This window comes from Platalea leucorodia (assembly GCF_965183815.1).
Source record: "Platalea leucorodia genome assembly, chromosome: 1".
NCBI lineage: Eukaryota > Metazoa > Chordata > Aves > Pelecaniformes > Threskiornithidae > Platalea > Platalea leucorodia.
Window position 1 is genome coordinate 25,513,506 of NC_138823.1, and position 12,662 is coordinate 25,526,167.

The 12,662-nt window shown below is 38.9% G+C and overlaps 1 protein-coding gene across 3 annotated transcripts in view; it reads right to left on the bottom strand.

The window, feature by feature from the left end:
* Nucleotides 1-12,662, bottom strand: part of CPQ (carboxypeptidase Q) — a 164,172-nt gene that overhangs the window by 149,418 nt on the left and 2,092 nt on the right. For 2 of the 3 annotated variants that reach the window (XM_082310231.1, XM_082310232.1), the window contains exon 2: nucleotides 6,145-6,209. The exons of the other annotated variant lie outside the window; for it this stretch is intronic. The gene's annotated coding sequence lies outside the window, so the exon portion shown is untranslated. The remainder of the gene's footprint in view (nucleotides 1-6,144; nucleotides 6,210-12,662) is intronic. 3 annotated transcript variants of the gene reach the window in all.

A 12,662-nucleotide genomic window follows, 5' to 3' on the forward strand; every position in this document is an offset into this window, starting at 1 on the left:
CTGAGAGAAAGTTTGTTGTGACAGCTGTGGAGTAGGATGGCTGGAAGGCTAGGTGGACTTGCAAAATGAGGAGGAGATTTCTGCCTAAAAATAAAGTCATAGAGTTCTTCCATCACTTAGAAAGATAAGGGGGGAGTGTGGGGGAAAGCTTTATGATCTTGAAGACTGAAGCAGAAAAGCGGACATTCCTCAAAGACTGCTTTTCCACAATTGTCAAGATTCCTCACCTGGAAGAACGTTTAATCAGTTAGAAAATCTTGGCTTTGGGAACACTCACAGTCAAAGTTATCAGTTACATTACAAAGTCCTTAAGATGAGCCTTTTTACATCTAAAGCTAAGGAAAGAAAGAGTACAACACAATATGGATACAAGACTTTGAATACAATACAAAATCTTACTACTTGGACCGAAAAGCCTAAAGCTCCAGAGGAAACACCAAATCATGAGCTGTTTTACCTTCACCAACTTCAGAAAAACTATCTTTTTTTTGCTACAACTGAAGATATGTCCTGAAATCCTTGAAAAGATACGTGTGACCTAGTAGCGTATGACCATATATGCCCAGGTAGTGATACTGACTTGCGTGGACAGAATAGGAAGTGAAATGTTTAAAGAAGGCTAAGGATTAAAACAGAGAAAGTCCAAATGTGCCTAGAGACATTGCAGTCATAGCTCCCCATCTGGCAAAAGAAAAAGTTCATACCCTAATTATACTCTATATCGTGGAAGTACTATAGCTTAACATAGGAAGGAAGCAGTAAAAGGAACCACACTTAAGTCTTTCTGCACCTGCAAGCCTCAGAATAGTAACAGGCTACCTTGACATAATCTTATTCAGTAGCTGCTGCTAAAACAGGTGGCAGTAATCCTGAAAAATCGCACCATAATCCATGTGCAGAGTACTGTATCAGCAAAAGTACAGAAATGATCAGTCTGCTACTTCCCTAAGAAGCAGTGACAGCCAAGACAAAAATGAAGTAAAACAAAACAAAACAAACAAAAAAACCCCGACATTACCACCAAAGAATGCCTAGGCCACATAGCAGATGATACTATTCTTAATGAGCATTCAAAACACAAACAGCTCTCAAAAGGGAATACAATATCTTTTCAGAGGCAAAAGACAGGAATTCAGTGGGATTTTTAGATGAGAACAACTGAATAGAATAGAAATATTCAATGAAAAGAAAGGCAGTTAGGAAACAATGACACCGAAATACACAATGTTGTTCATATTACAATGAATGCCAAAGTACATAGCTAATGCCAGCTGATGGCATTGAAAGACAACTGGGGCGGGGGGGTGGGAAAGATGATTTTGGACAATTAAATGAAAACATAACAGAATAGGGCTGCAATTATTTTATCTGGTATTTTGATGCTCAACTTTGGTGACACTTCCTTCAAGTCCATAACTATTGCTTTAGTGTAAAAAACAAGACAGGCTGCCTTCAGACATAGGAAGACTGACATGAAAAAAAATATATTCATACACACCCATTCCGAGACAAAACATTAGTGGCCTCTTACTATTTTTAAAGAACCTTTCTTGATTGTAAAGGCCCTTGGGATAGACACACATCTTGTATCTTTTCATAAAATTCATATAGAATTGAGACAAACTCTTCAGAACCACATATTGTTCTTTCAGCCTTTCCTACAGGAGAAAAGCACCCCCTTTTTGTTGAGGCAATATAGCCACAGAAATATTCTCTTACAACCTCCTCTGTATTTTCTGTATTTTCTTATCTGAGGAGATGAATTAGGCTATGGAAAAGAATGAAGTGCCCAAGAGAGGAAACAAGAGGCCACAAATTAAGGGGCACCAAAGACAAGAATTGCCAGTAAGGTCCCATACTTAAACATCTATCACCCAAAATTCTGAACCAAGTTTCTTTTTGAAAACATGTTCAACAAGACATCTTATATCCTGTACAGTTAAATTATTCCTGCAATTCTGATGCTAAATATTTTCTTTCTGAGTTTTTACTGAAAGTCTAGCAGATTGCATCTGGCCAAAGGATGAAGCCTCTCCTCATACCAGCATAAAGCCTAAAACAGAAGGTATGAGCTATGAGCAAATGATCAATCCATATCTGCATAGCAAAAGCTGCTAAAGCTGATGTACGGACATTGTAACAGGAGCAAACCAAGTTTCGTTAACAGCAGCCAGTTCATGGCTGTCACTGTCACAAGTTGGTCTGCCACCCCTATGAAAGCTGAAAGCCACCAAAATGCCAAGTATCTGGCGCTCGCAGGCACTTCTTGGTGCTCCTCCAAGCAGTGTTCCAGCAGAAGGCTGTTCAATCCTAGAGAACACATGCACGCTTTATGTTGCTCCAGATTTTGGCCAGAAAATACAAATACTTTGTGTGTCTCCTTCCAACAATCAAACCTCAGTTTTAAAGGTGACTATACACTACTAAGGGTTGGGATTATTTGCCAAAATGAACCACCAAAATAAGTAACCTTAGTTACTAATTATGTAATGGAGTGCAACAGGCCAAGTTTTCTGATGAAGTGACCTGTCTGGCCTTAACAAAAATTACGCCAGATGATAATCCCACCTACATACATCAGATACCACTCTAGAATTATAAACTCTTAAGTTAAATTCTTAGCATTTCTGTACATGACAAGAATAATATTCCTGTACAACCACACAGCTACAAAACATTTTTTGCTTTGTATATGGAACAAAGTTTTTCATTTTAAGTCAACAAGTTCACAGAAAAGTTATACACATTATTAAATGTTTCAAAGAAAAGGACCAAAAAAGGCAAGAAGAACATTTTCAAAAGTATCCAACCATTTTAGCTATTTTACTCCATACACCTGTAATCTCATTTTACAGACTATAAGTAGCACCACAATTCCAAATTAAGTCAATAATTATTCAGTGTTGCTGAATATGATGAGATATTCAAGAATATTAATAAATAAAATTTCCAGATTAAAATAACTGTAACTTTTCCAAACATCTTTTTTATTTGTCGGGTTTTTTCTTACAGTCTTCTCTACAGTCACAAGAAAAGGTATGTTCCTCTTCCTCACACTGCTAGAGTATCAACATTCAAGAGGTTTTGTGAAGCTGAGAAATCTGGTGAACATATTACTAGACTTGTTAAGAAAACTGATGTGCTAGTCTTTTGCCTCCTTACTGGAAGATACGCCCACCAAGCCCTCTCTATCCAGAGCAACAAAGGATGAATTTGCAAATGTAACTACATGAAAAAGGCACAGCATCAAGGATTTCTCATTACAATTGAGCAAAAAAATGATCTTTAATGCACACATTTCTTTACTTAATATTAAGGATATTAATTTCGATGAGATATGTTATGAAGTATGTCATTTATGATTTTCTCATGTTCACTAGGGCATAATACTGGTACTCAAATATCATACTATATTCCAGCATATCAACATCAGAAATAAATTGCAACAGCTCAGTAGCAATGTAAAATTGGGGCCACCATCCCACAGCAGACTGCACTGCAATGTACAAACAGAAGCAAGCTTAAAAAGTTTAGATGTAAAGAACCAAGAACAGACTGTAAACGAGATGAATACACTTTACTTAAAGAGGTTGATGGAAAACTGGGTTTTAGCCAATTTTGAGTAATAAATTAGCAAAACCAGACCTCTTTCTGATGTTGAGGAAAGCTCCAACACCATTTCTTCATCAAAGCTACTCCCCAGTGCAGCACACATTTGATCATGGAGCACTACAGCTACCACACATAAAGCAGTTCTGATTTTGCATTTAACTTCTAATTACTTTTTACTGCCATTTAAGAGACAAAAAATTATCAAATGATTTTCCTACTGCAGGACAAAAGAAGTCAGTTATGACAGAAGACATCTATCGGTATTAATATTCTTTTTTTTTTATTTCAAGTGGCATTCAACAGTCCCAGTTAAGATCACAGTCCACAGTGCTACTCACTGCAGATACACTGAGACAAGCGTGCCATTCGGGCCTTGCAACTACAGACAGACAAAATGGACAAACAGCTGGAAGAGGAGGGACCCAAAAGTGACATCTCCAAGTGATTCCGTTGCCACATGAAAGACATTTCAATTAGCATGACCACTCAGCCCCTTCCTCCTGACACTACCAAGAGAAGCCAATCAAAATCTTGCTGCAGTGAAGCAAATGGTCGTATTGCAAAAAGTTAACTGGAAATCAAAGTGGAGGGAAAAAACAAAACAAAACAAAAAAACCCAAAGAACATACCAAAAAATAAACACACCAATTATGTAGAGAGGACAGTGACAAATGCTGACACCAATGAGTCTGGATAAGACAATTCCTATTTTTCCGAGCCATGCAATTCTACTTCCAAAAGTGAACTCTTTAAAGGTGTTTTTGTGTTGGGTTTTTTTAATAGAGGATAGAAATATAGTTCTAAATGTAAACAATTACTGTATCTAGTATGCTGGTAATAAATATCTGAAAATGTCTGTTCTCAATTTATTTTTGTTCACACACTAACACACCTGGCATGTTTCTATCCACAATTCTCATGCAGTGACTCCATAGATCCATCATGCAGGTGACCTGTGAGACAGCTCACGCTGAGCTGCAATAGGTTAGCAAATCTTAGATAAATACTGACAATTTTCTGCGTAGACAAAATTTGAGCATGGGAAAATATGTACAGGGAAGCCCAGATGTATACATTTTTCAAGTGAAAGCACATCAATGCAAAATTTAAAGTTCATTTTGAATATTTAGTTTGCAAACATACACCTTGCTACTACCAGCTACAGTATCTTACAGGTCTTTTGTTTCTTAAAGGCAGAGAGGGGTGCACACTGCTCAGAACCAAAGAATAACTGACACCTGAATGAACACTAATTTCTTAATACCTTTTGATGAACTACCCTTCTAAGCAGACAGCCGAAGCAGAAGAAACTTCTCTCTGAAGCAGCCAAAAAGTGACAGCATAAACCTGACCAGATGTTCAAAGTGGAATCAAGAGTCTAAAGCACCTTTTAGAGGACTGTTTTTTTTCTCAGTATCACAGAAGTGACACAGGAAAAGTAGCTGTATTAGCAATTTGTATGTTCAAATCCCATTCATATGCTCAAATTAAAATATTTGCGTGCAGTAGCATTGTACTAATGGTATCACATATTATAAACATTTTCTGTTTAGTAGGATCCTTACACAGTGAATTATCTATAAAGCTAAATATGCCTACAGTATAGTTTTCAGGTTCAGGAGTATTAGCCATTGCCCTTTATCAGCATTTTTCAAGAGACCTGAAGCCAACAGTTTCCAGAAAGTAATTTTTTTTTCAATTTTTCATCAGGGAAAGTCTTTAGAAAAAGATTAAAAGATAATATATTATATAAAAGACTTTAGATAATGTTAATACCGGTAACTGTCCAAGCAAAAATAAATGCCTTATTCTTGCACAGCTATACTTGCAGAGCTACCATAGAACATACATGTACAAATATCAATAGCAGCTTCAGAATAAATGAAAAAAGTACCACTGCTAAAACATAGTCAAGAGCGACACTGGAGACAGCTTTCCACAACATCAAAAAATATTTGTCAGAAGGAAGGTAGTTTAATGAACTATGGAACTCCCTTTTCTCAACACAATTATTGTTTGAATCTCACGGTATTAGAAAAACAAATGGAGGTCCATCCTTTAAAATCCTCACAGGTTCTTTGTTCTAGCTGCCAACCTATCCACGGTACCATTTGTTTGATCCAGATGCTTAACAGGGTCTTGAATGTGACAATACAAAAGCTGATACCATACTTGAGTGTCATGTTAAGGGAACATACTGACTTTGACAAACATAAGCTGACTAGGTATACATATACGTCATTTTCTGGCACACGTACCACATCTGGCACACATCTTACAGCATCTGCAACACTATTAGAGACACAATGTGATCAACCCTCTCTCTACAAATATTATTTTAAGACATCTCCCTGTCTTTGCACTGACATGAAACTCCAGACTGGCCGTCCTTGAGAAAACCAGCTCACTACCACTGCCATGAATACACCAGGCCCAGGTGAGTGACTGCACCCGAACGCAGGAAGCACAGAGGAACTTCAACCAAGCAGAGCCCAGAGGCCACAGCTCCGTTTCCAGACCCCAGTTGCTCACCCTGTCCTTCTGCTATTGCGCGTGACAGCCACAAGCTCCTTCTGGGTCAGCTGGAGGAGTTATGCCTGGAACACAATAAAAGTGAAGTTATTCAGGCACTCTTTAAATTGCTATTTAGATACAGTGTTATCAAACTGGGCAGGGACCCCAGGTATTAGGACACCTCTGGCTTTTATCCTACCTGTTAAATAGCCCTCTGCAAGCACAGCTTTGGGAACGCTGCCTTTAAGTGTTTCTAGTCACAAGACCAATCATTAAGAAGACAAAAGCTTGCAGAATCAACCCACTTAGAGCACTTTACTTTGACTTAGCTCTAAATGGTGACTTTCAAAACCGCACATTTGCCCTGTCATAACTGCATAAAATTCAGAGGGCTTTATCCACAGCATGAGTAGAGAGACTATTTAACATTTGGGGCTCTGGTGTTACTAGTATGAGGAAAAAGTAGAGCCTCTGCCTCCTTCAGTGAATCCAGATGTTGCAAATGTCAGTCTCCTCATGAACTAAAATGCAATTCCAAATTAAAATGAAACTGGTACTGGAAGATCGCTTACACTCGGTTTTGATTTTATCACACACATCAGCTTGCAAGCAGGGGCAACTGATGAGGCAGAGTTCTTATAAAGTTACAACTGTTCCTTCATTCAGAAGCAGCCAAAAAAGCCATTTTTGACTTCTTGACGAAGCGCTGTTCCTTTTAGGATGACAGTCTCACCACGTGCCCACACTTTCATGATTTCCATATTAGGGTCCCTCCTCAGAAAGCTCTTCTTCAAAACCATTTGGAAGCCAGGCCAGGACATAAACGGTGCTTTGGGCAATGAATTAGGTATCAGTTCAGCTCCCTGATGACAGCAACTTCCCAGTCATTCATTGGAACAGATCTGATGGCAACACTAATTCTACATGCCTTACTCCATGTTTGCCAACAGGCCCTACTTGTTGAGTACAAAGTACTTAGATACAAACACCTGGAGAGCAGGCAAGGCCAGCAAGAAGCCTACATTTCTTAAATTCACTATCCCATTTCATTCCTAGATTAAGGCTTTTTCGACAGCAAAGTTACCTTCTGCTTTCAGAAGAGCAGCTGAGCTTGCACAGACCACCACTCGCAGTTGCAGCGATGCTTGCAGCTAACAGCCCAGCTGTTGCCTCACCACAGCTGAGAATGCTTTCCAGGAAAAAAACTAGTATTAGCTGACTTTCATCCTTCCTGTGCCGCTTGTCTGTAGGGACAGGAGATGTTAGACAGCGTGTTTCATTTTGATAATTTTGGGAGGCTGCATTAGACAGATGCCTACTGTAGTTATTATTATTTATCCAGTGTGCATCTGGTTTTTTATATACAGTTCACATACTGATAAGCTCCCAATAGTTATTTTTATATAACATTCTTCAAAGGAACTTTCCCATGCTCCCATTCCTGTCTGCATGCTGCTCAACAGGGCAGCTTGTTCTGGATTTTCAGAAAACAGGCATCTGAACACATTTAATTCTAATACCAATGCACTGAGAACAGAAGCAATGGAGAAGTGCCATATATCATAGCATTACAACAATTAGGAAGAGCCAAGGAGATAAAGCAGCACATGAAAGGGGAGAAAAAAAATTAGAAAATTTGATGACTACTTCCCCGAAACATAACTGCTCTGACTTTGGTAAACCCTTGATGCCTGCAAATGCATGATGGTGGGACTGACAAGAGTGTGGTGTGTAACGCAATGATGAGATAGCTGAGAGGGCTGCACCACAATCGCAAGAAAATGGCAATGGTTTAAAAAACAAAAACAAAAACCAAACCAAGCATATAAATGTCAGATATGCTTCATAGACACATATATCGCAGTTTTAAACTGCTGGGTTCCTCTCCTGACTTAAGGTCAGCGTCAGCAAAACAGGATTTACTTTGTACGGGTTTTTTTATGCTTCTACTTTAAATAAAACTTGCCATATGATCTGGATTGAAGAAACATAGGATATGTCACTATTGATAATGATAGCTCCTCAAATAAAGCTTAAAACATGCATTGGCTTCTTTTGGCCTAAAAGCTTAAACCATAAAGCAATTTTCACAAATTTGTTTCACAAATAACATCAGATGGGAGAGTACGATGCGGGGGAAAAAAAATTCATTTCTATCCATGCCAAAATTCCCATGCTAGAGAAAGCATAAAGTCTCGCTCACTTATGAACATAAAATAACTCACGCTGTTGTGTCAAAAGGATTATTTTTACTCAAAACCAATATTCTGGGCCAAAAAAATCAGACCTACTCTGAGTAATGAGAGGACTGCTAACAGAAGCACCACTTAGCACTGGGAAATACCTTTTCCTTCAGGGAAAAAGACTTGCGAATGAATTTTCAGCTCACCTACTGCCAGATGTAAAAACAGAACGATAATCATACTATTCTGACCACCTCTTTTTACAATGAAACAAAAAATTCATTGACCCAGTCAAAATTTAGATGTGAGGCTGAAGATACCACTGTCACCTGCTACAAGCACTGCAAACTTCTAAGAGATGTTTTGACATTCAGCACAAACTGTTCTCTCGAAGTTTCTTCCAGTTCGACAGCTCTCTCCTCTCTCATCTCAGGATTTGCTGGAACAGTCCGAAATCAGACAACTACCAAAAAGCCCCGTATGATCCACCCATATCAGATATGCTGGGTTTGGCTATGTCAGGTCTTTTTAATAATCACAACTGTAGTGTACACCAGATAGCACTGCAAAGCAAGACGCATCTGCTGACTTGGGCGGCATCACTTGCTGGAAACAAGCACATCTGTCCTCACTCGGTTACTCTTTGAAAGGTGGCCATGGAGAGATTCCTGCCACCACCCTTTCTGCAAGTTTTCTCTTCAGCCGTAATAGGTAAGTCCAAAATGAAGCACGAATCACAGACCTTAGCTGCGGTAGTAATGTATATTAAAGTCAGCACAGGTATATTTTACCAGCCTATGGACTGGGCAACAGGAGGTTTGGATCAGTCGTGATTTCAGTCCACCTAGGTCCCAGCTACAGTGGCTCTACACTCCAAATTGCCATTCACTTGCACCAGAACTTCGTCCACATGGTCAGGCAGCAAGTGGGTTCTGGGAACCAATCCAGTGAAAAACATTTATTCTTTGTTTGCAGAAATTAATCATGAGCACTAGTACCAGCAGGTTACTGCCAAAGAGAAATTGGGGATCTACTACTCGGAGGAAGACTGGACTGCAGCAGTCCCTGCAGCCTGAAGAGCAGACAGCTCTCCTCATTTCACCACCTCTCCTACCTGGGTGAGAACTGCTGGCCAAGGGACAGGCGGGTGGCTGGGGTGGAAACCTCTGCAGCAGCTGCAGGTGAATTAGAGAAGTGCTTGAACACTCGGTGCTTGAACAGAATTTTCCAAGCCTATTCCTGAGACTTTTTTGCTTCTGAAAATCCTCTAGAGATTCCTTACCCAACAACTATTTCAAGACAACAATACTGAACAAGTAATTAAAATCAAGTTGACTTTGTTCTCCTCCTAGGGTATCTCACAATGCATCACTGAGGTAGAAATTGTCTGCTCTGTGTATTTTTCGGCAGCACTGAATACATTACCTGAGATTAGTAATGTACTTTTCTGCCTTATCTAGTTGTCATGAGAAAATATTAATAGCCCGCTGCAGTATATGATCAATCTTAAAGAAATTAGTAACTTACAATTGTTTTTGCTTCCAAAGCAATACAGAATTTCATTAAACTAAAACTCCAAGAAGTGTTTTCACAGTCTGCCACGGAAGAGCACTCGTGTTTTGTATGGGAGAACATGACCAGAGAGAGCACTAGAAGGTGAGCCCTGTGATTCAGAACAGTTAAAATCAACAAGATCAGAAACACTAATCTCAAAACCTGTGGAGAGCAGAAGGGGAAACTATTACAGATAAATCAAATCTATGCTTTGGTCTTCAAAAGTTACAGATAAAAAAGTGGATGCTTTCCCAACGGAGTCTGTTGGCTCAGATCTTACTTTAAGGCCTCAAAAAAAGCACATTTCTTTCTCAAATATCTATTGGCACATGCATAATATTACATAAGCCTCTTTTGTGGGGCTACTCAAAGGACAAAATTACTGTCAACTCACTTGTCTTATGTAAATTCACAGTCAAGTGCCTCCTCTGAAAAAAACTAACTCAAAAATTAAAGACACAGGATATCGATATACATGTAGCAGATGAAAGCTAGAAAAATTGGGGGAGGGCGGAAGAGTGATCTCACTCCCTTTCACACAGAGGGTTCTAGCAGGAAATGTACTATTGCTACACTCGAGTGAAAGATCAGACACCATAACCAGCAACTGGAGAAAAAAACCAAACCACATATATACATAAAACCAGAACTGTTTTCTCACATCAGTACTAGAACAGGCTTCACACGGGTGACAACAATTCTCAGTTGCACAAGATGCTACATCTATGGGGTCACAGAACAGGTTTGGGCAAATCCTGAGCTGGTGGAAATGGCCACTGCTGTACTGCATGCAGGATGGTCACTCAGGCAAGTTTAAAATAGATCTAAGTTGTTTGTATTTCCTATGATGTAAGAAATGTCTATGGCAGGTGACCTGAGATTAACCTCCTCTCACTATAACATAAAGATCATTGATTTAAAATTTATCTTAGACAATTAAGAACTGAGATAAATTTGACTGGAATTTTTCTTTTCTAAAACAGCATTAGTACCTTTTAAAGTCAGGTTTTAAGATCACAAGCTTTCTCCCATACCTCTGATTGCAATGGGTAGTAGAGAGAAACGTTTGGCCAAAATATATAAACAATTTCTTAGAGAAGTATTTTAATCTGTATGTCTGTTCATTAGATACTTCTACTGAATCCCTCTTTGGCAGCAACAGCACCAAACGGATTTTCACGTTTTTCTCTCACACCCACTGTGGAAAAAATTCATCAAACACATCTATATTAATTAGATTTAGAAGACTCTGAGAAAATATTACTATTATTAATACCAGGACAGGAAAAAAAAATAATCCAAATGAGCTGGGTGTCTCAATCATTTTTTTTTAGGGCCACAAAAAATATCAGAGGGCTGGAACACCTCTGCTATGAGGAAAGGCTGAAAGAGCTGGGGTTGTTCAGCCTGGAGAAGAGAAGGCTGCAGCGAGACCTTATGGCAGCCTTTCAACACTTAAACGGGGCTTATAAGAAAGATGGGGACGGACTTTTTAGCAGGGCCTGTTGCGATAGGACAAGGGGTAATGGTTTTAAACTAAAAGAGGGTAGATTCAGACCAGATACAAGGAAGAAATTTTTCACGATGAGGGTGGTGAAACACTGGAACGGGTTGCCCAGAGAGGTGGTAGATGCCCCATCCTTGGAAACATTCAAGGTCAGGCCGGATGGGGCTCTGAGCAACCTGATCTAGTTGTAGGTGTCCCTGCCCATTGCAGGGGGGGATGGACTAGATGACCTTTAAAGGTCCCTTCCATCCCAAACCATTGTATGATTCTATACTCTCCATTAAAAATAAATAAATAAATAAATAAATAAATAAATAAATAAAAGAAATAAAAACCCCCACCATTGGTCCATTCTCTCTGTCTCAAAAAAAGAAATCAAGCCTCTTGTAAGATCAAGGTACCCAAAGCATTGTTTTTAAAACTACAGGTTAACAAGGTTAAGATTTTTCTCAAGCTGACACACAATTTTTTCTTCTATTGTAAAACTGAAACAAAAAAGAGCAAGCCTTCTCCACAGATTCTGTCAGAAGCATTGACTTAATCAAGTAATTGGCATTTAGAAGATTACGAATCAGAGCTAAAAATTCACTACTGCCATCGCAGTGAAAATGTAAGTGACTGGGGGTCAAGTGAAGAAAGAACTTACATTTATTTCAGTACTTTGAGATTACTGCAGACATTTGGTAACAAAAACGTGAAAGATTACTGCAATGCAGTTTTTGACAGATAATATTTGCTGTTGAGACAGAACAGAAAGAACTGTAGAGATTCAAGATTGTAATCATTTCGTACATTTCTACGCACAAAGTACTTTTTTAAGCAAAATATTTCACCCCTGCAGCTGCTATATCTTAGATGTACTGCCATCCTTCATCTTCATCCTCCCACAACTGGAAAGGAAGGCAGAAATGAGAAGACAAAGTTTTCAATCTTAAACGAAGAAAGTTTTATACACTATAGCGGGGATACATAAAAGAACCCCATGTGCATTATGAGTTACTGCAATTATATTAACAGTAAGAGAGTGTGTAAGTTGCTTCCTTTCCCTATTTGGCATTAAAGACACGCGGGCATTCACAAAACTGTGTTATAAAACAAATAAGAATTTATATGAGCTTTTACTGACAGATGTCTCCCAACAGGGGTCAATGCCAGGTTGTTCTTCCCCAGCCCAGATTTGCAATCTGTTCTTATCTGACTTAGTATCTTATTTTTCTGCTGTTCAAAAGAATTATATGTATTTTAAACACCAAGAAACAAGATTAGGTAAGACAAAGGCTTAGTATGAAGCT